This window comes from Pleurodeles waltl, chromosome 1_2 (genome assembly GCF_031143425.1).
Source record: "Pleurodeles waltl isolate 20211129_DDA chromosome 1_2, aPleWal1.hap1.20221129, whole genome shotgun sequence".
NCBI lineage: Eukaryota > Metazoa > Chordata > Amphibia > Caudata > Salamandridae > Pleurodeles > Pleurodeles waltl.
Window position 1 is genome coordinate 374,026,967 of NC_090437.1, and position 26,903 is coordinate 374,053,869.

The 26,903-nt window shown below is 45.4% G+C and overlaps 1 long non-coding RNA gene across 1 annotated transcript in view; it reads right to left on the reverse strand.

Annotated features, from left to right (window-relative positions):
* Positions 1-1,574: 1,574 nt before the first annotated feature.
* LOC138295574 (uncharacterized) overlaps positions 1,575-26,903 on the reverse strand; it is a 125,027-nt gene continuing 99,698 nt past the window's right edge. Inside the window, exon 3 of the long non-coding RNA XR_011203627.1 lies at positions 1,575-2,598. This is a non-coding gene — a long non-coding RNA (uncharacterized lncRNA). The remainder of the gene's footprint in view (positions 2,599-26,903) is intronic.

The following is a 26,903-nucleotide window of genomic DNA, read 5'->3' on the forward strand; positions in this document are numbered from 1 at the left end:
CTGGTTTCTCTCCCGATGATCTCCGGATCCTTGCAATCTTCTGGCCCACATTCCTGTGTCATATTCCATTCGTCGGGAGTTGGGTGGGTGGATAGTACCAGCTCATCTCACAAATAGGGGTTCTTTTGTCTCCTCCGGTGCCTGTGGTGCTGACAACGGATGCCAGTCTCTCAGGGTGGGGGGCTTGGCTGGGGTCGTAACAGGATCAGGGTTTTTGGTCTCTGCAAGACTCAGACAGGTCATCGAATTGAAGGGAATTGACTGTGGTTCAGCTAGCTCTGGTGCATTTTCAAGTGATCTTGCGGGGGCGGCAGTGTTGGTCCAGACAGACAACTTGGTGGCCAAATCTTATATCAACAGACAAGGAGACTAGGTCTTACTCACTGAATCTGGTTGCAAGGGCCATATTTTTATGGGCTCAGCATTCTGTTCTGTCTCTTCGGGTCACACACATTCAGGGGGCAGACAATGTTCTGGTGGATCGGTTGAGCAGGATCATTCCTTCCTCCCAGGATTTCTCCCTTCGATTGCCTCTGTTCCATTGTCAGGTGTGGAGATGGGGTCATCCAGTTGTGGACTTATTTGCCTCCCCGGGGAACGCGAAGGTGGGAAGGTTCTGCTCCCAGTTTCGGTGTCCTCAGGCGTGGGCATTGGACGGTCTGTCTTGGCAGTGGGCGCAGGGTCTTCTTTATGCGTTTCCCCCTTTTCAGTTGATCAGATCCTTTCTTGTCGGGGTCAGGCAGGTGGGGGCTCAGGTGTTTTTGATCGCTCCCTGTTGGCCTTGTGCAAATTGGTTTCCTCTGCTTAGGGGGTTGGCATCCGGGACGGAGTGGGTTCTTCCTCTCTATCCTTCTCCTCTGGTGTTTCCTTCCCTGGGATAAATCCAGAGGCTGCACTTGACAGCTTGGAGGTTGAATGGGGGGGTTTGACAGGACTGGGGTTTCCTGGTCCTTTGGCTGTGACTTTACAGGCTGCTAGGCTTAAGTCCACGTTGCATTCCTATGGACGTCAGTGGAAGTTTTATCCTCTTGGTGTTTGCGGTAGCAGATTGACCCTACGGTGGCTTCTCTGTTTGTGATCATGCAGTTTTTGCAGGATAGGGCACGTAGGGGGTTGTCGGTGGCTACGTTATGTGTGCAGTGGGCGGCGATCCCAGCCTTTATGGGTCCTTGGTGGAATTTGGAGGATGATGGTCGTTTGATGCCAAAACAATTTCAGGGTCTGGGGAACTGTTTCAGAGGCTTATACATGCTTTTTCTGGCTGAAATCTCCAGTTGGTGTTGGATGTCTTGCTGGACCCCCCTTTCGAATTTTTGTGGGACATTGATTTAAAGAATTTGACTTTGAAGGTGTTAACGCGTCCTTCTATGTTAATTTATACACATTAGGACTCGTTTTAGGCCGATGAATCTTTTGACCCAGTGGTGAGACACCGTAAGACGAGGTAACTGATCAATATGTCAAGCAATATATCAATAATGTCGTCAACATATATCACCACAATATATTTCAGTTTAGACATTTGTTAAAACTGTCGGCGCAACCATGACCTTTCAGCCATGAATAACCACACCTTATTGAAGTTTTGTGAATTTTATTCCCTATTGATTACAATCTAATAGCAAATGTATTAATCTCAAAACCAGGAAACAAAGGAGCATAGTCACGATATGGCAACTGTGATAAGACTTTGACAATGTAAAGATCAGAACCATTAAGACACTAACATAAGAAATACACAAGTCAGAATATATAGAACATCATATAAACCCAGTTCAGCATAGTACAACGTCAGTCACCCTTGTCGCGTCAGTCAAGGTAAACCCTAGCCTAACCACTAATTAGCATCAGCATGTTGGACTTCATGCAAAAACAATTTAGAACACCAATTTGGAAAACATCTAACTAAGGTCTCTAATCAAAAATACAGCAGTTGGTACCTAGAAAGGAAAGCACTTAGACAAATCACAATAGCAGTGATCATAATTACCCTCCTCAGAATGAGTCAGCATACAGGTTCAAACTTCGTCTTCAGGACATCAGTTGAATCGTCATCAATCTATCTAGTTTAAAGCAGGGGGGCACTTCCCTCATAAGGAGGAAAGTAAAATGGGGCAACTAAGGGTGATGATGGTTTTATTAAGTCTCAAATCACCAAACAGAGTGACAGAGTTTCTGGATGCAATCAATATCATTCCCTACCTAAGTCTCTTGTGTCATGAGTTTTTATCTCTTTTTGGCAATACCTTCCCCCAAAATTCTATTGGATAGTCATTTCACCCCACTATCTGTAACCTATCAAATTATACATTAAGTAATGCATTTGTCATTGTGTGATAAATCACAAAACTTTGATTGGTCTTCATAATTGACGTTTTTCGTAGGTGGCACATCCAGGGTTACTTCATTCTCTGGCACGTTCTTCAGGTCAAAAGTTCTCTTTTCCGTGGTTCCATGTCCTTGAAAGTGTCCATTCTTGTTGCAAAGCGTATAACTTTATAATAAAGCAGCTAGCATGCGAATGGGAAAAACTAGCAATGTTGCAAAAACGTAGAAGAGAACAAATGCTGAGTCATGGCCCTTTTGCAAGTCAGCACACTAGAGAAACAGAAAAATATGCTTTAATATGAGAGTTACACAGCTAATTCTTCAGCTCACGCTAACTTAAGGCTTATGGATTCTAATAAAATGCAATCTTCGTAAATGTTAATGTATTCAATTAATTCATAATGCAAGCAATCATTTCTTATAGATGACATTAGTATATGCGTACAATAATTTTCATGTTTAAAATACGTTTCAATGAATAATATTATTAATGCAGCATTGTTAAATATAAGCATTTCACCTCTAAAATATGTAATGTTTAGAGTACACTCTCTCAAAGGCTTGTTTTTTGGTGGCTATTACTTCGGCCCGGCGTTTGGGGGAGTTGGTTGCATCATCCTGCTCTTTTCCTTTTTGCAAATTTTTTTCAGATCATGTTGTTCTGGTTCCAGTTCCCTCTTTTGTGCCTAAGGTGAATTTGGCTTTTCATGGCTGGCAGGAGGTGATCCTCCCTGCCTTTTGTCCAGAATCTTTCTTGGAGGAGGAGGTCAGGTTGCATGCTTTGGATGTGCTGCAGGCTTTGTTGTGTTATTTGAAGGTGGTTGCTGCATTTCGGAAAGGGGATTCTTTGTTTGTTAATTTTTGTCCTGCACGGAAAGGGGAGAAGCCTTCTACTGCATCCCTGAGTTGCTGGATCTGGTCAATGGTGCAGTTGGCCTATGATTTAAAAGGGGTGGTGCCTCCTTCTTGGATTCAGGGTCGTTCCACTCAAGGTATGGCTGCTACCGTGGCTGAGTTGCAGGGCGCTTCGTGGTGGAGATTTTTAGGGCCGCTACTTGGGTGTCTCCATCCACTTTTGTTCGCCACTACCATATTGCTGAATTGGGGAGTTTGGAGTCTGTTTTGGGGCATGGGGTATTGTCCTCTATGATGGAATAGGGATCTTTCTGTGTCTTGATTGGTTGTGATTAAATGTGTTATTTATGCATTGCAATTCAGTTGTCTGTCTCCTGATTTCTTGCTATGTCTCATTGGTTACTAAGGAAGGCGAGGGAGGGACGGGAGGTAAATCGTTAATGGCATTACTCCTAGTCCTTCTCCCTCACCTTCCTTACCGTTCCCTCCTTCCCTCCCGGTACAGGACAACTGAGTTGCCTTTGGCCTGTTTCTATACAGGAGTGGGCGGGGGGGAGGGACCGTTTAAAAAGAGAGGGGAGGGGTCTAGGTGAGGCAAAGGGGCCTCATTGGTTACTAAGGGAGCCGAGGGAGCAGGACTAGGAGTAATACAATTAACGATAAGTAATGGGCGCATTATTGAAACTCATAATACTCCGCCCTTGATTAAACAGGAATCCCTCATTAAATATACTTGCTCTTAAAGCAGTATTTGGATTTTCCACAACATTATGCCTTTAGCTAGTTGATGTTGCTGACCAGCACCCACATTCTGTTGCAGAACCATTGACACAGCTGTATTTTTCTACTTCCCGCCATGCATTTTGATAGCAGTACATTGACTCCGGTGAATCATTTGAATCATATGAAAGGAGTTTTTGTTCTTGAAGTTCTGATGATATCACCATTTTCAGACACAATTGGGCCATGTACCTCTATTCCCCAACCTCAAATGTTGAGTACACAGGTCAGTTGGGTGTCTTGTTTCTGTCTGAAAGCAACTGGTCAGATTAGAGATCCTAACTAATATCATCTGGGCCAGGGATACTTTGGGAGGCTGGTACATTCCAGCACCAGGGGCCACCGGGACCTTCATCAAAACTAGTTGGACTAGTTCATTTTTCTCTACCTCCGTCTTTCACATATGTGTCTTTTGCTCTCAGTAAATGTTTGAAGCAGAAAAATAAGTGCTGGCCCTCAAAAATCAGTGCTGACTCTCAAAAGAAAACAACAAGCACAAATTAAGCACTGGAGCTGGTTCATCAGCACCACAAACCATCACCAATAACATGGGTAGGGACCTTGTTCTTGCACTGGCAGTGTTAATTAAGTTACTGGTTTTGTAGAGAGTTGTATTTTGTGGAAGCTCGGCCCGTCGCGTTAAAACTCACAGAGCCGTTATATCTTTCAGCCTGAGAAGCTGGGTAGCTAGAGCAAGGGCAGATGTATCATACCAAATTTAATACAGCATAATATTGTGTTTCATCTTATCAGGGCAAGCCCCTTTTTCCAGCATCAGTGTTGTGTTCCCAGAGGAGTCAGACAAAAAGACAGTTGTGGTGGGTACAGACTACCACATTTTGTAAGTGCATGTTAGGTAATATTGTTAAGAGAAGTTGCCAAATTCCCATGAGACATCACTGACTTCGAGTTCTAACAAAAGTTTCAGGGAATCTTGTAGTTCTCATTAAAAAAAAACCTCCATCTTGATTGGGGCATCACAGGTGCTACAAGAATGGTGCCTGCCATAGATGAAATACCTGGTATTACTGGCTGGCAATGGTGTCCAAAACATATATAAAGACCTGGAAACAAACACACACACACACACACACAGACTGTGGGCAAGGAACCAAAAATGGCTTTTTTGGTCAGCACAGGAAAGTATCAAAGAAATAAGAGGTAACCCTTTGTTCATCTGTCCAACAGTACTGATGTTGATAAGACAGTTGACTGGAATCTTTTGATTGTCTTTAGCGTTTTGCTTCAGGAGATGGCCTGTCTTCACCTGGCTCCAGCACCTCAAGTTTCACCAACTTCATCACATGGCTCCCACACCTCAGCTTTTCAGCCAATAAGTTGTATCGTTTCAGAAGCTCAGTTTTTTTAGCCACTTCATTAACACTAATACCTCCAAAGAGCAAAAACACCTTCAGTGTGTGTAACATTCGATCTCACCTGGATTATTTAGAGTATTCACATTTTCTGACTCACAGCACTTCTTCCATTTGAGACATCACAACCTATTTTCCTTCGGTTCTACCTGCAGTACCTTTTCCCTAGGGCACATGGTGTAATTTCAATCCTCACACCTACAATTGTCTGTACTAAAGTGTTGTAACTTAACCTAACAACAATGAAAGTCAACAACTATTGTGGTAGTAAGAAAAGTAATTGAAGACTACTACAGTTTACATTTGTGATAGTAAAAGATTAGAATTCCTAAAGAACAAAAACACAAACTGGATTATCATTTGCCTCTGTAAATTTAACAAACTGGAATACGTTAAACTAATTTTATTCATCCTAAAGCAGAGTGACTAGTCAAACAAACTATTCTTTTCAGTTCAAAGCATGAGATCAGTTGTATTCCTGAAGGCTAGTTGATTTAGTAGTGCAATCCAACCCTACTGTAATCCTGTGCTCCAAAAGAGTACTGAGTAAGGTACGCATAATCTACAGCGAGAAGTAAGATAGTAAAAAAAAAACTTACATCTGATTTAATAAAATACAGTTGTCTTCACTTGTGTCATACCTTCAGCTCTCATTCATGAGGAATCAATCAATCAATCAAAGATTTGTAAAGTGCGGCTAATCAACCATAAGGTCTCAAGGCGCTGTTTGTGGGCGTGCTGCTGAGTCAAAGAGCCAGGTCTTGAGGTCCTTCCTGAACAGCTTAAGGTATGCGATCTGCCTGAGTTTGAGAGGTAGCGTTTTCCATGTGCAGGCTGCCAGCTAGGAGAAGGATCATCCTCCTGCTGTACTTTTCTGGATCTTGGGGGCGGATGTGAGGGCAAGCTGGGAGGAGTGGAGTTGTCTGTTGGGTACATAGAAAACGAGGCAGTGGTTGAGTTCTTCCAGTCCTATGTTGTGCAATACCTTGTAGGTGTTGATCACGAGTTTGTATGTGATGCGCTTGTTGACTGGGAGCCAGTGTAGGTCTCTGAGGTGGGAGGAGAGGCGTCTGTATCGGGGATGTCCATGATGAGTCTAGTTGCTGCATTCCGGACTCTTTGTAGTCTTGATTGTAGTTTCTTGGTGATGCGGGCATAGAGTGTGTTGTCGTAATCCAGTTTGCTGGTGACAAGTGCATGGATGACTGTCTTTCTTGTGTCGGAGGGGATCCACTTGAAAATCTTCTGCAGGAGTTGGACGGTGTGAAATCATGATGAAGAGACAGAGTTGACTTGGTGGGTCATGGAGAGCGAGGAGTCCAGGATGATACCCAGGTTGCGTGCATGGTCCATGTGGCATTTCCCAGAGCGGTGGGTCACCAAGAATCATTCCTGCCATAAGGGATGGAGCCGATTAGGAGGATCTCTGTATTGTCCATGTTGAGTTTGAGGCAGCTGGTCTCCATCCAGGCAGCGAGTGCTCTCATCCCATATTGGAAATTTCTCTTGGCCTTTGCAGAGTCCTCAGAAAGGGAGAGAATCAGTTGGGTGTCATCCGCATAGGAGACTATGTTTAGCCCGTGTTGTTTCATTATATTGGTAAGCAGGGCCACGTAGATGTTGTAAAGCATCGGGCTGAGTGAGGATCCTTGGGGCATCGCGCTGAGTGAAGATCCTTGTGGCACTCCGCAGCATGTGCCTTTGGGGACTGAGGTAAATGGCGGTAGTCTGACACTAAGGCCCTCATTACAACCTTGGCGGTCGGTGACAAAGCAGCAGTAATACCGCAAACAGGCCGATGGAAAAAAAATGGAATCACGACCATGGCAGAAACCGCCAACACAGACAGCACCTTTAACACACCGACTGCCATGGCAGTAGAAACAAACACAACGGCGGTAACCGCCAACAGACATGCGGAAGACAGTGTAATGCCCAGTGTATTACAAGGCACCAATCTGCCAGCTTTTCCGGGGCGGTACCAACGCCAACAAAAGCCCAGCGGAACGGAAACCATTCACTTCTCGACATCCAACAATGAACCAGGCCGCCATGGAGCCCGAATTACAGGTGTTACCAATGTTGGTTTACCTCCTCTTCTACCAGGAACATCAAAGATGGCGGCGACGACCACGGTGAGTACTGTACCTAGCACACAGGGGAGGGAGGAGGAAAAAGAGAGTGACACACACACACACGCAATACGCAACACCGCCACCCCCACCCACAACAACAGACACACAAACACATCCAAATACATCAAAGATACAATCCGCCACCCCCTGGAAGAACACAAAGACCAAATGAAATGATTGTAACAAGTGTAATCATCAAAAATCCAGATAGGGCACCATGTCTGTAAAAGATCAATATATTCAAATATGTACAGCAACTACACAAGTCCGGATAGTGTTCTATTCAATGTCCATGGACCAGTGGTCCCAAAATGCATGGGCGAAGCCCACACATGACACCTGCCTCAAAACGTAGAGAACACTGCTGGGGCATCAGGTCGAAAAAAAACAGGCACCTCAGGGGAAAGGGGAGGGGGACACCTCAGCCAGGTGATGGGACAATGCCATTGCTCCACGAGGGGGCTCCATGCCCACTGCTTGCTCCTGGGGAGTGCAATGCCACAGTCTCTCAAGTCTCTCAAGTGGGTGGTTTGCCTACTGCTTGGTCCTGGCGAGTGCAATGCCACAGTCTCTCAAGTCTCTCAAGTGGATGGTTTGCACCTCAGCCAGGTGATGGGACAACGCCACTGCTCCACGAGGGGGCTCCATGCCCACTGCTTGCTCCTGGGGAGTGCAATGCCACAGTCTCTCAAGTCTCTCCAGTGGGTGGTTTGCCCACTGCTTGGTCCTGGGGAGTCCAAGGCCACAGTCTCTTTAGTGGATATGTTCTCCACTGGTTCTGGAGGGGGCTTTGGGCCCAGAGTGCTTAATCCTGCCGAGGACTCGGTAGTGGATGCTTTTCTCCACTGGTTCTGGAGGGGGCTTTGTGCCCAGAGTGCTTCATCCTGCCAAGGACTGGGGTAGTGGATGCTTTTCTCCACTGGTTCTGGAGGGGCTTTGGGCCCAGAGTGCTTCATCCTGCCAAGGACTGGGGAAGTGGATGCTTATCTCCACTGGTTCTGGAGGGGGCTTTGTGCCCAAAGTGCTTCATCCTGCCAAGGACTGGGAAGATGGAGGGGGTTTGGGAGTGGAGGAAGAGGTAGTGGTTGTAGGAGGTGTACGTCTGCTGAGTTTGGGTGAGGGTGCATGGGCTGGAGGCTGGTGTGAGTTGGATGGCTGTTGAGTGGGTGTGTGCCTGTGTTTGTGTAGTTTGGGAGGAGGGCTCACAGACACACTGGGGGAGGACATAGGGGACGTGTGAATGGTAGTGGGGATGGTGATTGCACGTGAGCGGTGTGTGGTGATGGGCGTGCTGGTGATGGTGGTAGTGGCTGAGGATGTAGTGCATGCTGGTGTGAGTGGAGACAAGACTGGGAGGGAGGAGGAAGACATGGAGGAGGGGACACAGTGGAGGCAGTGGTGTGTCTGCATGGGTATGGTGCTTGTGTGAGTGCCTGTGGGATGTGTGGTGCTTATGTTTGCCATGTCCACTCTTGTGTGTTGATGAGTGTGCATGCTGGTCTGATGGTGTGCTTGGGATAGGCTGAGGTAGAGGGGATTGGGTCTGGGTAGTCGAAGTTGGAGGAGGGAGGCTGGACACAGGGACAATGGCTGCCATCAGTGCTGAGGCCATAGCCCGAGGAGCCTGACTAGGTGTAGATGGCCACTACCACTTTTGGGGTTGGAGTGCCACAGAGCCTGTCTAACAATGGATCTACCCTGGCACATTTGCCCTGGCCTAGGGGAACCCACAGCCCACTTCCCCCACCCAGACACCCCATAAAGCGCACAGAGTCAGCTGAATGAGACTGTACTCACCCCATTGTGGCTGTTGTGATGCCCTCAAGCACCCATCCAACTCAGGATATGCCACCGCCAGGATCCGGTACATCAGGGGGGTCATGGTGCGATGGGCACCCCTTCCACGTTGGGAGGCCATCCCCAGCTGGGCCTCCACTGTCTTCTTGGTCCAGCAGCACAGGTCCTCCCATCTTTTGTGGCAGTGGGTGTTCCATCTATGATAGACCGCCAGGGTCCGCACTTCCTTGGCGATGGCCCGCCAAATACCCTTCTTCTGGTGGGCGCTGACCTAGAGGAAAAGTGAAGTAAGAATGGATTTTACTCACCCATCTGGGTCTTCTTACTCATTGGCCACAACTTCCCACCCTGGCCGAGAAACACATACATTGACCATCCTCACATGCTGGCCTCTGCCCACCCCGTATCTTCCATCCACTCCACTCCATACATTCATGTCCCATCCATCATGCTCACAGTGTACTCACCTGCTTGTCTGGAGGACTGTAGAGTAGCGTGTACTGGGGAGGACCCCAGACACCAGGTTGTCCAACTCCTCCGCAGTGAAGGCAGGGGCCCTTTCCCCAGACACTCTAGCTATTGTCGCTTCCAGACTCAGGTCACAGCAGCACTTGCAGTGTAGGTCCTCTCCTGTTGAAGGTCAGGTATCAAGTGAGTAAATAGATAGAAAATGGCGGTCACGTCTGCAGCGGCGCGTATCGTCATCACCGGCGTACATCGTCATTGGCTCCTGGAGCCCATAGGGGCCAATGATAACCAATGCTGAATTGCGCCGCAGTCTTCGTCCGCCTACCGCAACGCTGCACAACGCAAGCAAAGTTTCCCCTAGTCCCTCCTTACAGGCCAGGCAGCTGCCATTTCAGGGGGCCACATGGCAGGGCAACTAACTGCGTCACATCACTTAGGTGCAGGAATACGGACAGACACAGCGATTACATCACAATTGTTCTAAACACCCTTGTGAAACCTATGTGGTGTATGACCCTCTGCTCACCCTTCTCCTCCATAGGGCACGTCCGCTGGGACAGATGATGAGATGGCGTCATCCTCCGGTATACAGACCCCTGGTGGACCTGTCGACAATGGAAGACAGACACATCATTATCACTTACAGACTTGATCGTGCCACAATCCATGAACTGTGTACCTAGTTGGAGCCAGACCTGGTGTCAGCTATCCGCCATCCCACAGGAATCCCCCCTCTAGTGCAGGTCATGTCAGTGCTCCATTTCCTGGCCAGTGGGTCTTTCAAACAACAGTGGCCATGGTGTCAGGGATGTCACAGCCAATGTTCTCTAACGTGTTGTCCAGAGTGTTGTCTGCCCTTCTGAAACACATGCACAGCTACATCGTTTTCCCTCAGGTGGAGGATGTGCCCACAGTGAAAAGTGACTTCTATGCCCTGGGACATATCCCCAACATCATTAGTGCAATTGATGGTACACATGTGGCATTTGCCCCACCCTGCAGGAATGAACAGGGGTACAGAAACCGCAAAAGCTACCATTCCATGAACGTGCAGTTGGTGTGCTTAGCAGACCAGTACATCTCCCATGTGAATGCCAAGTATCCTGGCTCAGTGCATGACGCTTACATTTTGAGGAATAGCAGCATCCCTTATGTAATGGGGCAACTCCAGAGGCACCGTGTGTGGCTAATAGGTGAGGCCAAGGTCCCCACACAGTTTAAATAGGTGTCTGGGTATGGGAGAGTCCCTAAGGGTTGGTGTGGCTCTAACAGTTGTCCCTCGATATTTGCAGGTGACTCTGGTTACCCCAATGTGTCATGGCTACCGACTCCAGTGAGGAATCCCAGGACAAGGGCAGAGGAACGCTACAATGAGGCACATGTGTGAACTAGGAGTATAATAGAGCGGACTTTTGGCCTCCTGAAGGCCAGGTTCTGGTGCCTGCATCTGACAGGTAGCTCCCTATACTACTCACCGAAGAAGGTGTGTCAGATCATTGTGGCATGCCTAATGTTGCACAACCTGGCTTTGCGATGGCAGGTGGCTTTTCTGCAGGAGTATGGGCCTGATGTTGGACTTGTGGCAGCTGCGGAGCCTGTGGACAGTGAGGAAGAGGAGGCAGAAGAAGAAGAAGTTATAGACAACGGAAACAACATCATCATGTAATACTTCCAGTGAGACACAGGTAAGAGACTGGCACTGCTCCTCTCATATCAGACTACAGTAGGACATTGCATGATTCTGCCTTATTACCTCTGTGTATGGACCCTGACAGTTCACTTTTGCTTTCCATTTCACAGATCTGGGTACCACTTTCTGCCTTCTGCTATGTTTACTGCTGCCCAACAACTGTCGAACATTGGTATGTGAAAATGAACATTGTCATTGCTATTTTTCAGAGAGGTTGCAATAACACATTTGTGAAAGTACAGACTGACTCCAGATTGATTTGTGATTCAAGGGTGTTTATTTCTGTGCTAAGAAGTGGAGGGGGCTGTGCAATGGGCTGGGGTGATGATGGAGGAATGTCCATGGTGGAGTCCAGTCTATTGGTATCACAGGTGCATTGTACAAGGGGGCATAGGAGGAGGAGTAATGGCAATTCAAGGTTGTCAGAGTGACATAGTGGGACAGAAGGGTGACATTCAGGAGAGTCTTATTTCCTGGCGGGGGTCTTGGCAATGTTTTCTGTCTTGTTCCTGGATCTCAGGGACTGTTTGTGGGATGGTTCTCCTTCTGCAGGGGGTGGGGTGCTGGTGGCCTGTTGGTCCTGTGGTGTGACCTCCTGTCCACTAGCGCCGGCGGAGGTGGATGGCTGTTCATCATTCAGGCTAGTGTCAGGGGTCCGTTGGTGTGCCACTGTGTCCCTCGTGGTGTTGGCCATGTCTGCCAGCACCCCTGCAATGGTGACCAGGGTAGTGTTAATGGTCTTCAAGTCCTCCCTGATCCCCAGGTACTGTTCCTCCTGCAGCCGCTGGGTCTCCTGAAACTTGGCCAGTACTGTGCCCATGATCTCCTGGGAATGGTGGTATGCTTCTATGATGTTGGAGAGTGCCTAGTGGAGAGTGGGTTCCCTGGGCCTGCCCTCCCTCTGTCGCACAGCAGTCCTCCCAGCTTCCCTGTTATCCTGTGCCTCTGTCCCCTGAACCGTGTGCCCACTGACCCCAGGTCCCTGATTGTCTTAGGTTAGTGGGATTGTCTGGGGTCCCTGTAGTGGTGGACACACTGCTGATTGACGTGACCTGGGGACAGTGGCATGGGCCCGCTGGGTGGGTGCTGTGGCGGTGTTTCCTGAGGAGGGAGGTTCAGTGGTGGTTTGTGACTGTGGCAGGGGAACCGACAGTCCAGAGGTCCCTGATTGGCCGGGCTGGTCATCTTGATCCAGGCGTGCAGAGCTGCTGTCGTCACTGTGGGCCTCTTCTGTGGGGGGCTGGATGTGTCTGTCACCTCCTGTCCAGTGACGTTGGGTAGGGGTCCTGTTGGGGTGTAAATGCATAGTTATTGTATCTGTGTGTGCCATCTTGTGCAATGGGTGAGTTACCCTCTACTCCTGCGCCTGCCTTTTTGTCTTTGCCCTTGTGTGATTGGTGATTTTGGGGCCTGGGTGAGTATCTGTACTGGACATGCTTTGGTGATGGGTGTCCATGCATTGGTGTAACATGCAGGGCTTGGTTTTGGGATGTGTGGATTGTGATAGTGGGGTATCGGTGGGGTGTTGGGGTGAGGGTTGGGGTAGGAGTTTGTGATAGCATGCAGGTAGGGTGGGGGGGGATATATTCTTAAAGATTTGACTTACCAGTGTCCAGTCCTTCTGCTACTCCTGCGAGGCTCTCAGGATGCATGATCGTCAAGACTTGCTCCTCCCATGTAGTTAGTTGTGGGGGAAGAGGTGGCGGTCCACCGCCAGTCCTCTGTATGGCTACCTGGTGTCTGGATACTATGGAACGTACCTTCCCCATAGGTCGTTCCACCTCTTCCTGATGTCGTCCCGTGTTCTTGGATGCTGTCCCACTGCGTTGACCCTTTCGACAATTCTCCGCCATAGCTCCATCTTCCTAGCAATGGACACTGTTTCCTATTCTCTCTCTCTCTGCTTCTTCCAAAAAATTTGTTTGAAGGGGTTGTGGGTAATGTGGGTATATGTTTTATAGTGGTGTGAGTGTGTGGGTGTGGTATGTGTATGTGTATCTGGTGTGTGTATTTTGAATTGTCCAATGTGGTTGTGTTTTGTAAATGTGTGTGTATTTTGAGCGCAGCGGTGTGCACCGCCAATGGAATACCGCGGATGAATGACCGCTGCGTTGATTCATGGGTGGTGATAGTGTGGGAGTGTTCCTGTTGGTGTGACGGTGGAGGTTTTGCTATTGCCAGTTTATCACTGACCTTTGGTGTGGCCGACTTGTGTGGGTGTCTGTATTGTGGCGGATTACGAGATGTGGGTCGTAATACCTGTAGCAGATCTCTGCCACGGTATCTTGACAGCCATCCACACGGCGGTAAGTGGGATTTACAACCAAGGTTGTAATGAGGGCCTATGTGTTCTTCCCGTGAGGAAGCACCTGATCCAATCCAGTGCTTTATCTCGGATGCCGGTGTCGTGTAGTCTGTCCAGAGGGTGGAGTGGGAGACAGTGTCAAATGCAGTGGAGAGGTCGAAGAGGATGAGTGCATCCATGCATCCCCTGTCCAGTATGATGCCTATGTCATCGGTGGCTGCTAATAGTGCGGTTTCCATGCTGTGGTTGCTTCTGAATCCGGAGTAGGATGGGTCCAGGATATAGTGTGTCTCAAGGAATTCGTTGAGTTGCTGGTTTACGACCTTCTCCTCGGCTGGAGAAGGAAGCATAGAGAAGGGTCTGTAGTTCTTCAGCTCCCAAGGGTCAGCAGTGAGCTTCTTGAGTAGCTGGTTGATTTCAACATATTTCCAGTCTAAGGGGAAGGTGGTGGTCTCGAAGGATCGGTTGATAGTTCAGCAGAGTTCCAGTGCTATAGTGGCACTGGCCAGGATGAAGATATGATGAGGGTACGGATCCAAGGGTGTTCCTGAGTGAATGGAGTTCATCAGTCTTTGGTGTCCTCTTTGGTGATGGGGGTCTGGGATGTATCTGGTGAGGTGCTAGGTCTATGGTGGTGGGTGATGCCGGTAGGATTTGGTTCCTGAAGCCTTTGTGGATGTCCAGGATTTTTCATTGAAAGAAGGTGGCGAGGTCATTGCAGAGGTTTTTCGAGGGGGATAGATGGAGTGTCTGTCTCTGATTCAAGACCTCTTTAACAATGGTGAAGAGCTCTTTGCTGTTGTGAGTGCTGGTGTTGAGGCATGCTTGAAAGGTGGCTTTTATGGCAGCTCTGATATTCTGGTGGTGCACAGTGATGGCATTCTTGTAGGCTGTGCGGTCTCAGCTTATTTGCTGATCCTCTATTTCCATTCCAGATGTCTGCAGGAGCACTTGGATTCCTGTAGGTCTGCCATCAACCATTTTGGTGTTTTGCTCTGTCAATATCCTGCTGATTTCCTTGGTGGGCTACGTTGTCAGCGTAGTTTGATAGCCAGCGGTGAAGATTGCATACAGCTTCATTGGTGTCCTCTGCTTCTGGTGAGAGGGAGTGGTTGAGATTGTTAGTGAGTTGTGCTTCCATGACTTTACCCCAGTGTCTGCCGGGGGATGGTGGGCGTAGTGGCATGCGGTGGTCTTTGTGTAGGTAAAGTAGATGCACTTGTGGTCGGTCCAATGGTGTTCGGAGGTGTGAAAGATGGTGATGTTGTCCCTTGCTGAGAAGACGGGGTAAAGAATGTGTCCGGCTTTGTGGGTGGGGACGTTGATGAGTAGTGAGGCTGTTCAGGAGGTTTGTGATGTTGGGGTCATCGTGGATATCAAGGTAGAAGTTGAGGTTGCTCAGAAGGATGCAGTCGGAGGAGGTGAGCGAGTTGCCAGTCCCACAGCTACTTTTCAGCCTCAGTCCCCTTTCAATGGGATTCCGGGATCAGCGCTCATGTTGGACACTCCTCTGTATTATTGAATGGATGACATAAACAATTCAATTCAATTCTTCATGTTCTGGAACTCAAAAGAGTTCAATATAAGATAAGATATAGGGCAAGGCATGAATCACATTAATATACATATATAAAAAACATTTTAAAAATGTAAAAAAGTCTGCACAATTAGCATCAACATTATATAACATTGTGACAAAAAGTTACAAATGCCCATTTTTTTCCTACTCATTTTTCAATATTTCATTATTTTAGTTGGTAGTTTCTTTGAGAAATTCTTGAACCTCTTGCTGAATTTGAAAGTTTGACTACTTTTCAGAAATCTATAGCTTTTCTGGATCACCCATGGGCTTCACACTGGTTTCAATCAAAAACTGGGAGAAGGTTGAGGGTACAAAAAAAAGGAAAAATGTGCTACCTCTTTGAGGAATGCCCAATCTGTGGTATAAAATCTGATTTTTATTCAGCTCTGCATATTCCTGAAAGCTCAGATGATTAGAACTTTAGTATAGCAAAGAGTTTGTTGGTGCAATTTTTAGAGAAAAAACAGACACTTATCCAAGGCACTGACTTCCTTTTTTCCCCAAAACTCAAAATTAGCTATATTTTGCCTATTTTCTCCATCCCCCCAGGGTATCTGGGTAATTGTAGAGTTCCAAGGATGTTGGGGGAAAGGACATAAATGTGGTGTGTATACTTTATGTGTAAGAACATTTATGGAGCCAGAAGAGCAAACTACCCCAGGTAGCCAAAAAGGCCTCATCACTGGGAGGGGGCGGGGGTAGCATTTAAGGGGATAGTGCATGGAATGTTGTGAAAGTTAAATGTTAACCTACTTTTGAAGAGGATTTCAATATAACAACAACACTTTTAAATGCAATACACTTTGAAAGTCAACAAAGAACATAAATTCAATAAACTCTCCTACACAGTACCTTCTAAATCTACAGTTGAGCACAGATAAAAAACTAGACAGTGTTACATGTAAATAGTATTTTAATTTTCAAACATTGTTTTCAGTGAGTGTGTTAGTGAGTGTGGTTGAGAGTGTGCTTGTCTTGTGGGTGTTTGCGTTGGTGGTGGTTGTGTTGATGGTGGAAGTTGAGGTGGGTGATCTGTAGGTGGTGGAGGTGATGGTGTTAAAGGTGGTTGTTGAGGAGGTGGTTGGCTGGCAGTTGGTATATACCTCTGAGTATGAGGAGCCTCTGTAAAATCTTAATCATTCATGTGCCATGAAAAATGACATTTGCATATTTTGTGTATTGCCTCTATTATCTTCATGACCAGGGCATGTTACTTTGCACTCTCTTCCCTCAAACGTCAAAGATGTTCCCTCTGCATCTTGCCATGTTGTGGTAACATTTCACAATGTTATGCTAAGCACTAGTCTTCTGTAAGTCTTCTGAGGGAGTCCTTTAAAGAAATCAGCAACTTCACAGAGTGTAGACCCTATTGCAGGAATATCCAGCTACAATGTGAACTTTTGTTGAAAACATGGTCCTTCCAGAGAGTAGGATTATGCCATGCCAACATTCCCATTCAAATGCATGGTAGTCTGACTGGGCCAACAGGTTGACCATCAGAGAGAAGAATCATCTGGGTGGTTGTGCAGGGGAGAATGATGAGTGGGGAATACCTGTTTCTTACCAGGGTTGTTCTCTTGCTCAAATGAACGGGAGAAGACAACATATGCACCTTCAGGGGAGGTGTATGTAGGAGATTGTACAAAGGTTCCTGCTAGTTGAGTGCTGCGTAGAGAGGAGTCTTGTGTGCCCAGCTATGAAGCAGTCTTCTTAGGGACGCTCTCTCTTCTTCCACACATCCATCTCATGATCAGTGTTGGTTGCTGAGATAGTTGCTTGGCAGAGAATTGAAATATCTAAAGATCATTTGCCATGGTTGGCTGTTCATTGTTTTCACCATGTTCATAATTATGGTAACTTTGCTTTGTTTATCGGCCTAATTATAGCAGCTCATTCTCTCTATGAAAGGCTACAATTGTTTCAATAAATGTATTGAAAATGTATCTCACATCTCTCTTGCATTTTCGCCTGGGCACCCATGAGTAATACAACAAAAGGGTAAGATTTGTTTCCATAATTCCCTTGGGGATCAGAGTGCCATGTTTAGGTTACCATAGTCACATTCTACCCAGGTAAGGTAGGGTGGTTTTGGTGAGGCACTGTGAGCTAGCCAGGATGTGGGCCAACAGTTTCTAATGGTATGGAAGGACTCAGTCCCCACATTCTGGAGCACTGTCGTACCAATACGCAGTCCTTTTATATTGGTAGGAACAGTATAACACAATTAGACTGCATATTGAAAAGAGAGCAAATAGGTGAGACAATATACATATAGTTACCCTGTTACTTACTAATAGATAGGCTAGATCCAAACCCAGAAGAGCATACATTGAACTTATCAGTCTCTACCTTACCTGCAACACATGGCCCTAAAAATGAAAAAGTGAGTTTTTGAATATTTAATGCTTTATCAATACAAATATTAATGTCAGTTTTGACTATGAGCAATTACAAAACATGTTGCAAAATGTAGTGTTAGAGTTTAACAAAACAAGTTCTGTAAATCCGCTATACTGTAGTGTGGAAGTAGCAATGGCAGCATAAGGACCTACCTGTGTGTGCTGTTGGGTTGTACTGAAAGAACTGCTCTGTGTGTTGCCCTTCCGTACTTGCAATTATTCCTGCCCCAACTGGAGCAATCACTTTACTCGAAATAGTGGATGTGTTGAACGGTTACACATAAAAGAAATGCAATCAAACATATAAGAATGTAGGTGTGGGGGAAGGACAGATGTAAGTGAGGGATTATAGATTTGCTATAGTGCAAGGGAGGGTTTTTTTTTTTTTGTCTGTCATTACATTCTTGTTTTCTTAAAGAGTCAGCCCCTATAGCAGGTGGTATGCATTGGGGAAAGGACAGCTGTCTTTACGTGAGTGAGACAGAGACATGATCTGTAGGAAAGTACCTTCTTTTTGTCATGGCTACCCCCACTTTTTGCCTGCTGTCAGTGTTTTTTGACTGTGTTCACTGGGGTTTCGAGCAAAAGGAGGGGATAGGAGGATTTATGGTCCAGTGTATATCCTCCAAAGAACCTACTAATAGAATATGATACACTGTTCCAAAAGAATAGGGAGAAGGAGAAAAAGAGTCCTGATCATCAGGAGCAAGAGTCCTCACACACCATACTCGGTGTCAGGCTTCATCATCGGACAGCTCCTCGTCAGACCGGCGCTGCAATGTCTGACGGGCTCCCCCCTGTATTTTATTCTCTACTCTTGTATTTTCTTTCCCCACGGACCCATACTTGGCTCCGCGGCACCATCGGCAAAACAAAAGATCTCCGGCAAAGAGCCCCCCCTTTTTTTAGGGGGGAGCCCGTCAGACATTTAAGATCTAAACTTAGACTTTGGCTCTAGGTTTACCTTTGTGAATCAGCCCCAATGTGTTTAACAGGAATTCAATTAGAAAATATTCAGATTTTCAGACTTCATGCTTTGACCAGATCTGTATTTTTGGTCTACTCAGTAGAAAAAATCTAGCTTTCAGGTAAAACATATATATACCTAAATGATGTGAAGATGCTGCTGAAGAGGGCAACCATACCTGAATAAAGCAATTAGAAAATGTACTATTAATGTCTAGCCACGTTAATTTCTTATTTTGTTCTTGATATTATTCATGAGATTCAATCTTGCAGTGATCCAAAGCTAAATGGTAACCAGAATCGAATCTCGGCGTCAGCTCAGCATCCTTTGAATCCTAGCATATCTTTCTGTTCCGAAAAAACAATGTGTAGTGTAGTCTGCGTTTTTTGTGAAGCACTCTTATGTTCTTGGGCGAAGTTAGCTCTATATAAAGCTGCCATAAATAAAAAGGTGGATTCTGCCTGTCACCTCTCTCTAATCTAATCCTCCAAGATTTGAGAACAACACATTAAACTTTGATGGCAGACAGAGACATTAATCTAGTAGCTGAATTTTAGAGTGTGAAACTGGAAAATCTGATATCAGTCCCTGTATCCCTGCTTGATGAAATTGTGTGATCGGAGGGATGCACTGCTTTACCGAGCCTCCGTTTTGCTCATTATCACATATGAGACGACCATCAAAAGGGGAGTCCAGGATGTTCAGTGTGCAAAAGCCTCTCATGTTTAATTTATAGGTCAATAATGTTGCTTCATGTATAATAGGAATCTAGACCGCATACAGGATACAAACGAACTCTGACTTGTCTCTTAGTTCTTTAATGGATGAGTAGCATTGTCATCAGGGCGGAGGGAGATATGTTTCGCCATTCACGTTTATAAACTCTCACATTTAATAAATACTTTTTAAGACAGGGATGTAATCTAATGTACTAGGGTGAAGTGCTTGAGTGTGATAAAGAAGAACACTTTTTAAAAAAATGTAGGCACCTTTCTGTATTCTAACATGATGTTTGTTACATGATTTACATGCCAATTATTTTCAAGGTTCAGCTCAGCTGATGCACGGGTTCTTAGAGCAAGAGCTGACCCTTGGCTGGGCTCTGGCTCGGGTCTCCCAATTAATTTGCTAGTCCACTTCTACAGAGAGCAGTTGAAGTGTTTCAGCTAGACAAACCTGCTTTGTTATGTTTTGAAAAGTGAAACTAACTCTCTTCTGACTTTATTCAAATTATGGAGGATTTATTTAATCCACTATGTTTTTACAATAAGTATTCAATACAGCAGTCAACTGTAAGAAATGATGAAATACTAAAACACTGATTTTGCCATCGCAGAATGCCAGTTACTTGAAATGTCTAGCTCTGTGTTTAAAAAATTCAGGTCAGTTGAACATAGGAATGAAATCAAATGTGGCCCATACAGCTGGTTAACAATTTCGAAATTTAGCACCTCATTTCTATGAATCTGGATACGTTACAACTCAAAATGTACTATTCATCAAGGCCTGAGTCACTAACCTGAAACAATGTCCCTGGCGATGCTGCGTCAGAAGACCATGGGCCCCAAGCTGCTAGGATCCCAGACCTTTGAACTTGGGCCTTTCTAACTGGAGCTACATAAGTGTTGAAACATCTCCTTTGAAACAACTTTTCACTCCCCCGCCAGTCCACACCGAGTGCCATTCAGAGTTGCTGCAGATTTAGTAATTGGGGTCAAACACCCGCTTGAAACACAATTCTTCAAAAGCATGTTCACCTCTGCTAGCCCATATTTGAAATTCTAAAACAGCACACCACAGTGGTGCATTTGAGGGCACAATGCATCGTTCTTTGAAAGGGGTTTATTCTGCGGTACACTGACTTCGGTGCTATTTTTGTAAACTGGATTTTCTCACACCTGAAAACCAGCTCTTTTGGTGTCTGTGCTTGTTTTATCATCCCTACCGTAACTGAGGCCTGCAAAACTATAGAGGGGATTTACTAATCTTTCAGGAAACACAGCAAGGAACCTAGCTGTGCTGGAATGGGTGAAGGGGAGAGAGCTGGCCTGCGCCTATTCACAATGGCATTGTGCTGTTGAGCTTTCTACCTCCATTGGCACCCTTGTGACTACCTAGTGCCAACTCACACACCCATGCGCCATGGCGCAAGGGTGCCGGAGTTGTGGGCAGAATTGTTTTTTTACAGAAAAGGAAACCTTCCTGAACAAAAACAAAACATTTCTCAAAGGCGTATTCTTTGTATGTGTGCTGCACATGGGGTTGGATTTGCGTCAAAATCCATGGGTGAATGTATGGGAATGCCCATGCTCCACTCATGGCACTCCTCCCAGAGGGGAAGTAACGTAATGCAGTACTATGTGCAGTGCCATGTGCTGCAATGCATTACTTTGTTTTACTTTTTTTTTACTAAGCCAGGCAAAGCCACGCAAATCATGCTTTGTCTGGCTTAGTAAATCAAGAAATACATATTGTGTCACGGCTGCATCAAAAAAGTGACACAACTCTGAAGCAACATGTTAACAAATCTGAGCCTAAATCTTTTCAGCTGGTGACATATCTTAATGCACCAAGTGGTGTTTACATCTACGTCTGGCAATAGCACGTTTTAATCAGCTCTCCCTCATTTAAAATATTGCAGAGATAATGATTATCTGAAGTGATAGAAACAAAAAGAGCTGGTTTTGATTTTGACGAATGAATTGTACTCTGTCAGGGTGACAGAGTAAATCACTCTGTTGCCTTGACTGAGAACACACCTGCTAAATTTGAAATGTCCATCAGCCTGAAGAACATTTCACCCATTGACAGGAACCGCCACCAAGGCTTGTTTAGATAGAGATAATAGCAGATGTAATTTTTAGGCACAGTGGTTCATTAACGAGAAAGTTGCACAGGACCCTTTCCAGAGTATGGTGGAATATTTCCCCCATATTTTCTCAGTTGAAAAGGTGCGAAGAAGAATTAGCTTTTAAAAGAGGCTCCGAATTCAATGACCTCCACTAAACAGACAATATACTGTTAATAGTCTGTGCCAAATTAGGTTTTCTGATTATTTGTTTTTCCCTAGTTTGCAGGATATTATCGTCAATATTGTTTCTTCACTCTAGCTGACAGGACTTTAATCCCCAAGATGTTAAAGTATTGATTATTAGTGAAACCAGAGAATGCGCGTTCCCCAGAGAGGGCAAGATTATAGTTCAGTGTCTTAATGTATGCACACCTGGGCTCTATGGCATACTTTAAACAAAACGAATTTTAAAGTCAAACTCACCAGGAAAAATGTGTCTCTTATTCTGGTTCCTACCCTCAGGTCCTTGACCTTTCGGCGACGTCTCTTTTGTGACTTTCAATCGGTAATTAGGTTTGTATGTATTATAGAATAACTTTAAAATAGGGAGATTGGGAGCCCAAGATCTGTGGCGAAGGAACAACATTTTGGAGTCAGATTGCTGCTCCTGCACAGGCACTGTCCCGGTTCTTCGATTTCCTGCTCATATGAGTTAACTACGTTAACCAATGTCTCTTGCAAATAAGTAAACCGTAGCATTTCTCAGTTCAAGACAGCAGAAAAATCAGTTTCGATGAAGGAATCCTTCAGAGATTATCTATAAGAATGACAATTATTTTACAAGGTAGTACTATGTTTATGGACTAGGAAAAAGCTGAGTCTTAGAGAGTGCACTGTGGCTTCACTGAAGTACCCTGGCACTGAAAGATTATTAAAAATGATTATCTAGACCAAGATCTAGTCCTCAAGAAAGTTCCACAAGGACAGATTTCAAGAGATTTACAGAATTTCAGATGGTGTAGGGGAGAGTTCATAAAAAAGGATGCAGGGTGTTGCATCTTTTTGCAACAAAGAATTAAAAAGCAGTTTCCTAGCTTAGCTCGTAGAAAGTGAGGGAAGACCAACAACCTATTCGAGCGGAATCTGAAAGAGTAAGATGGAGACGAGTGTGCACAGTATGAAATGACATCTTCTGTGATTAATACATAACCTTTCAAAGAAAACAGGAAGCCAGTGGAGTGCAACAAGTTATTCAAAAGTATGTGCCCTTGGGAAGAAAACTAAAACTACCTGAACTGACAAACGCTAAATACCCTACATCCATTGGGTCATGTTTCAAGGAGGCCAAGATCATCTATATTTCCACATACTAGCTTAAATATAATTAAGTCCTAGGGGTAAGACTTTCCTTAAGGTTCCCAAAGCGTGAGCAATAATTGACCATCAATTTGAATACCAATAGCTTTGGATTGTGGGATGGGTTGTGAGAGAGGACTCCTAGAAGACGACTAGACCACTCATTGATAGAGATTCTAAACTGAAGGGCCTCACTTTTGTCAGTTTTTAGTTTGAGTTAATTCTCAAACATATAAGTGGAAATATCTGGAAGGCACAACATAAAAGTTTCATGAGGCTGAAAATGCAAAATTATGCTGCCTGTCTTCTACTCAACAACAGATCTAAAATTCATGAGATCTTCAAGCAAGGCACAGAACAAAAAAATAGAGGGAGCCACAGCCTACTCTCAGAGGTGTAGCATTAGCCCCGCGAGCTCCAGGAGGCCTCCTCAGCACAAAGTACCCTGACATAAAAGAGTGGGGGGGTCCTCCTTGTTTCGTTATGCCACTGCCTGCTCTGCATTGGCTATGAGTGTAATTGTGGCCTTTTTCCAAGATGAGCAAAACTATCACCTGCTTCCGAGATGTTGGCACAAAGACAGTGGATAATTATAAAATACAGATGTCTGTAATATGTGGGTGGGAGAAAACAACATTCACCACTAATTTCAATGTGGGTGACTAGGGTCCCAGAAGGGTCCCAGAATTCATGAGTAGCAGTTTAGCACATAAAAAATCAGACTATCGGCAGTATACTCAGAAATAGCTAAGAAACATCTAAAACTGTTGGGGTGAAGAAGCTATGTAAGGTTTTAGGGATGCAGTCAGGAGAAAGATCAGAGAAAAAGTAATGAATCAAATCATGTTAAAGAATGAAAGAACTCTGAGAGATCTTCACAAGCAGTACTAGAATCTTGGATCTTGCACTGAGGCAGACATGGTTGAAAAGGTTTGAGATCAATTTAAAGGCCTCTTTGCTAAAATCAGAAGCACTTAGAAGAAGATTAAAGAAACATGTGAACAGGGTCTTGGATAAGACTTCGGGATAGATTTTGAAAGCCTGTAGGTCGAGGAGTTTGGAGCCGACACAGGAAATTATGCCAGTGGCTTTCCTATTGCTTGTATTTAATCCTAAACTGCTGCTGGTCGCTGTCAATTTAAGCAGCAGAAGTACTATTTTTTGTGGTGTAGACTTACCACAAAGGAGAAATGTTATCACATGTTGAAGTAATCAAGTTTCGTGCTCAAGTGTTGGAACAATCAGTGCTGCTGTCAGCTGAAGTGAGAGTAGACCCCAATGCCACACATCATGTTTCTAGTCTGTCTAAGCTGCATAAGGGAGGAAATGGCAGTAATCCTGTCTGGACTCCACAGATGTAATCTTCTTTATTTTGGAACTCTGAAATTGGTTATATGTAAATTACAAAAGTGTCAAACTCCAGGACCTATACAACTAATCAGTTCAAAAAGTTGGAGCATGTATTGTGGACCGGTGTAGCCTCAATGAGATGCTGCTGAAAAAATGGTTTGAAATACAGTCACTGTATCTTATTCATAGAGGCTGGAACAAAATAAATCTGCAACTCCTGATCCTTAAATTCAAGCTGTAGAGGTCTGGTCACCTAAAGTGGTCACCTTCAAGTGTGCTTTTTAATGCAAATGATAATGAAATGAAAGATTGTATTAGTAGCTGGCTCAGGAGTATTATTAAGCATGTACATGGCTGATGTTAACAGCGCAGACTCAGGCTTTGATCCACTTTAAAAGAAAGCTATGTCTTATGTATAGGTTAAGAGCAACTGTTAAGAGCATGAGGCATTAATGAAGGAAATGCGATTGAACTTTGTGAAGTGGTCTCACTTCAGTCTTTCTTTATCTGGGGTTGGATCCAGAGGGTAAAAATGGTTACCCTTTCCCAAATCACGTGCTTCAAGATTATTACCCCTCTCAACACTCTGTGAGATAGATAAGGCCATTAAGGCCTTCGTCTGGGTTTCAGCGAGACCTCACCTAGAAATTTGGAAGCTGATCAGCAGGGGTATTGGGCCTGCCTCCTGTGGAACATTACTGCTTAGCCCTACATTTGGTCATGATTAAATGCAGACTCCAGGACACCCTTTTAGTAATACAGGCCACCTATCTTCCTGGTCCTGCCACCACCAATACACCCAATCCTATGCTGAAAGTCATGTATGCTGCCTGGATAAAGGCTCACAAACTCTTAAGGGGGGCTGCTCAACTTTATGACAAAGCTCCCATCTGGAATAATACTGGCATTCACATGGGGGGGGGGGCATGCTTGACTGGGGCTCTTAGCGCAGAGCTGGGATCCTGAATCTGATGCACTTGATCTCTGGTAGTGAACTCAAGTCCCTTGAGATGCAATGGGATGACTTTGGCTTGTCGTATACCCAACAATGGTGATAGACACTTTTACTTAACTGTCTGCTAAGCAGATTAGGTCCCCAACCCTGTTCCCCAGTGCTCTTTTACCTCAGTACTTGGGGTCAGTTTAAAAGTGTGATGTCTGGATTCTACAACCTCCTAATTTGTCATCCTTACTCCCAACCATAATTGGCAATCCTCAGGATGACCTGGCAGCCTCTCTTACATGTGGAATATGATGAGTAAGAATGGACAGAACGTTTGGAGGCCCTAGAAAGAGTAGTCCATGAGGCATGGATGAAGCTCAGTCTTTTTAAGATCCTTCAGGGCTAGCACTGGACCCCAGCATGGCTTCAGGCTGCAGACATGATCCCTCACTTTGCCTGTTGGTGATGTGATCATGTACCATTTGATATTGTTCATATCTTACTGGACTGTCCCACAATATACCCCTTTTGGATAACAGTAGCATCTACACTCCAGGAATCTATGGATTTATCCACACCACATTTTAAATCCCCCTAATCAATTCCCCTTCATGACTTATCGGACATTCCTGAGCTGGCCCATTATGCTCACCGCTTGCTTGACACTGCCCTTATAGTTGCCAAAATCAGTATTTTTTGGCCCTTTTGCTCTCCATAATTGGGGTTACATGAGAAATGCTCATGGAAATGTATAAGATGATGTCCTATGAAAAGATCACTTACAACTTAATGGACAAAGCAGCAGACCTACCAACTAAAACAAAAATTTCACAGTGTGAGGAGGGGGCGGGACCTTGGAGATGGCATGGCCTTCTACTGAGAAGCACCTAAGAGGCACTTCTGTCCTAGGAGATTCCTATGGGCTGCAGCATATCTTTTGCCCCCACAGGGAGCCCATACAAAGGCTTCTGCAGAACTGCCACTGCAGCCTGCGTGAAAAGGTGCATGCACCCTTTCACTGCCATCTACCCTGCACCAGGTCACTTATAGATCACCCTATAGCAGGCCCTCCAGCCCTGAGGGCAGGGTGCAAAGTACCTGTGCCCCCAGGACCTCCGGGACCATTTTCCTGGGCTTTGTGAGTACAGAGACGCCATTTTAGGAGTGTACTGGACATAGGTCACTACCTATGTCCAGCTACATAATGGTTACTCCGAACATAGGCATGTTTGGTACCAAACATGTTGGAATCATACCCCAAGGCTTTTGCAAGCATTGGTTGTATGATTCTATTTACTCTGGTCGATCATTAGAAGATGCCCAGTATAGCCATTCCAGCCTTCTCAGGTTTTCCAGGCAGACCCAGCTGTTGCCACCTCTCAGACAGGTTTCTGCCCTCCTGTTGCTTGAAAAGCTCAAGTCCAGCGAGGCAGAATAAAGGGCTTCCTTTGAAAGAGGGGTGTTACACCATCTCCCTTTCAAAAATAGTACCTCACTTGTGTGGTTAGGCCTAGTTCACTGTTGCGGTCACTTGCCCACCCACACAAGTGTGGCAATGTTTTTCTCTGGAGACTTAGTGGAACGTTCGGTGGTAGAAAATTTGTGGCTGCCTGAAGATTCTAGGACTTCCTCTCACTGAAATGCAAGGCAAAAGTGTTTTTAAGCAAAGGTTGTGATTTCAAGGGGATTCTGGGCAAAGAAAAACTGGTGAGAGTCCCACAAGTCCTGCACCCTTGGACTCCCCTGGTACTAGTATGTTAAAGTTAATCCACCAATCACACTGG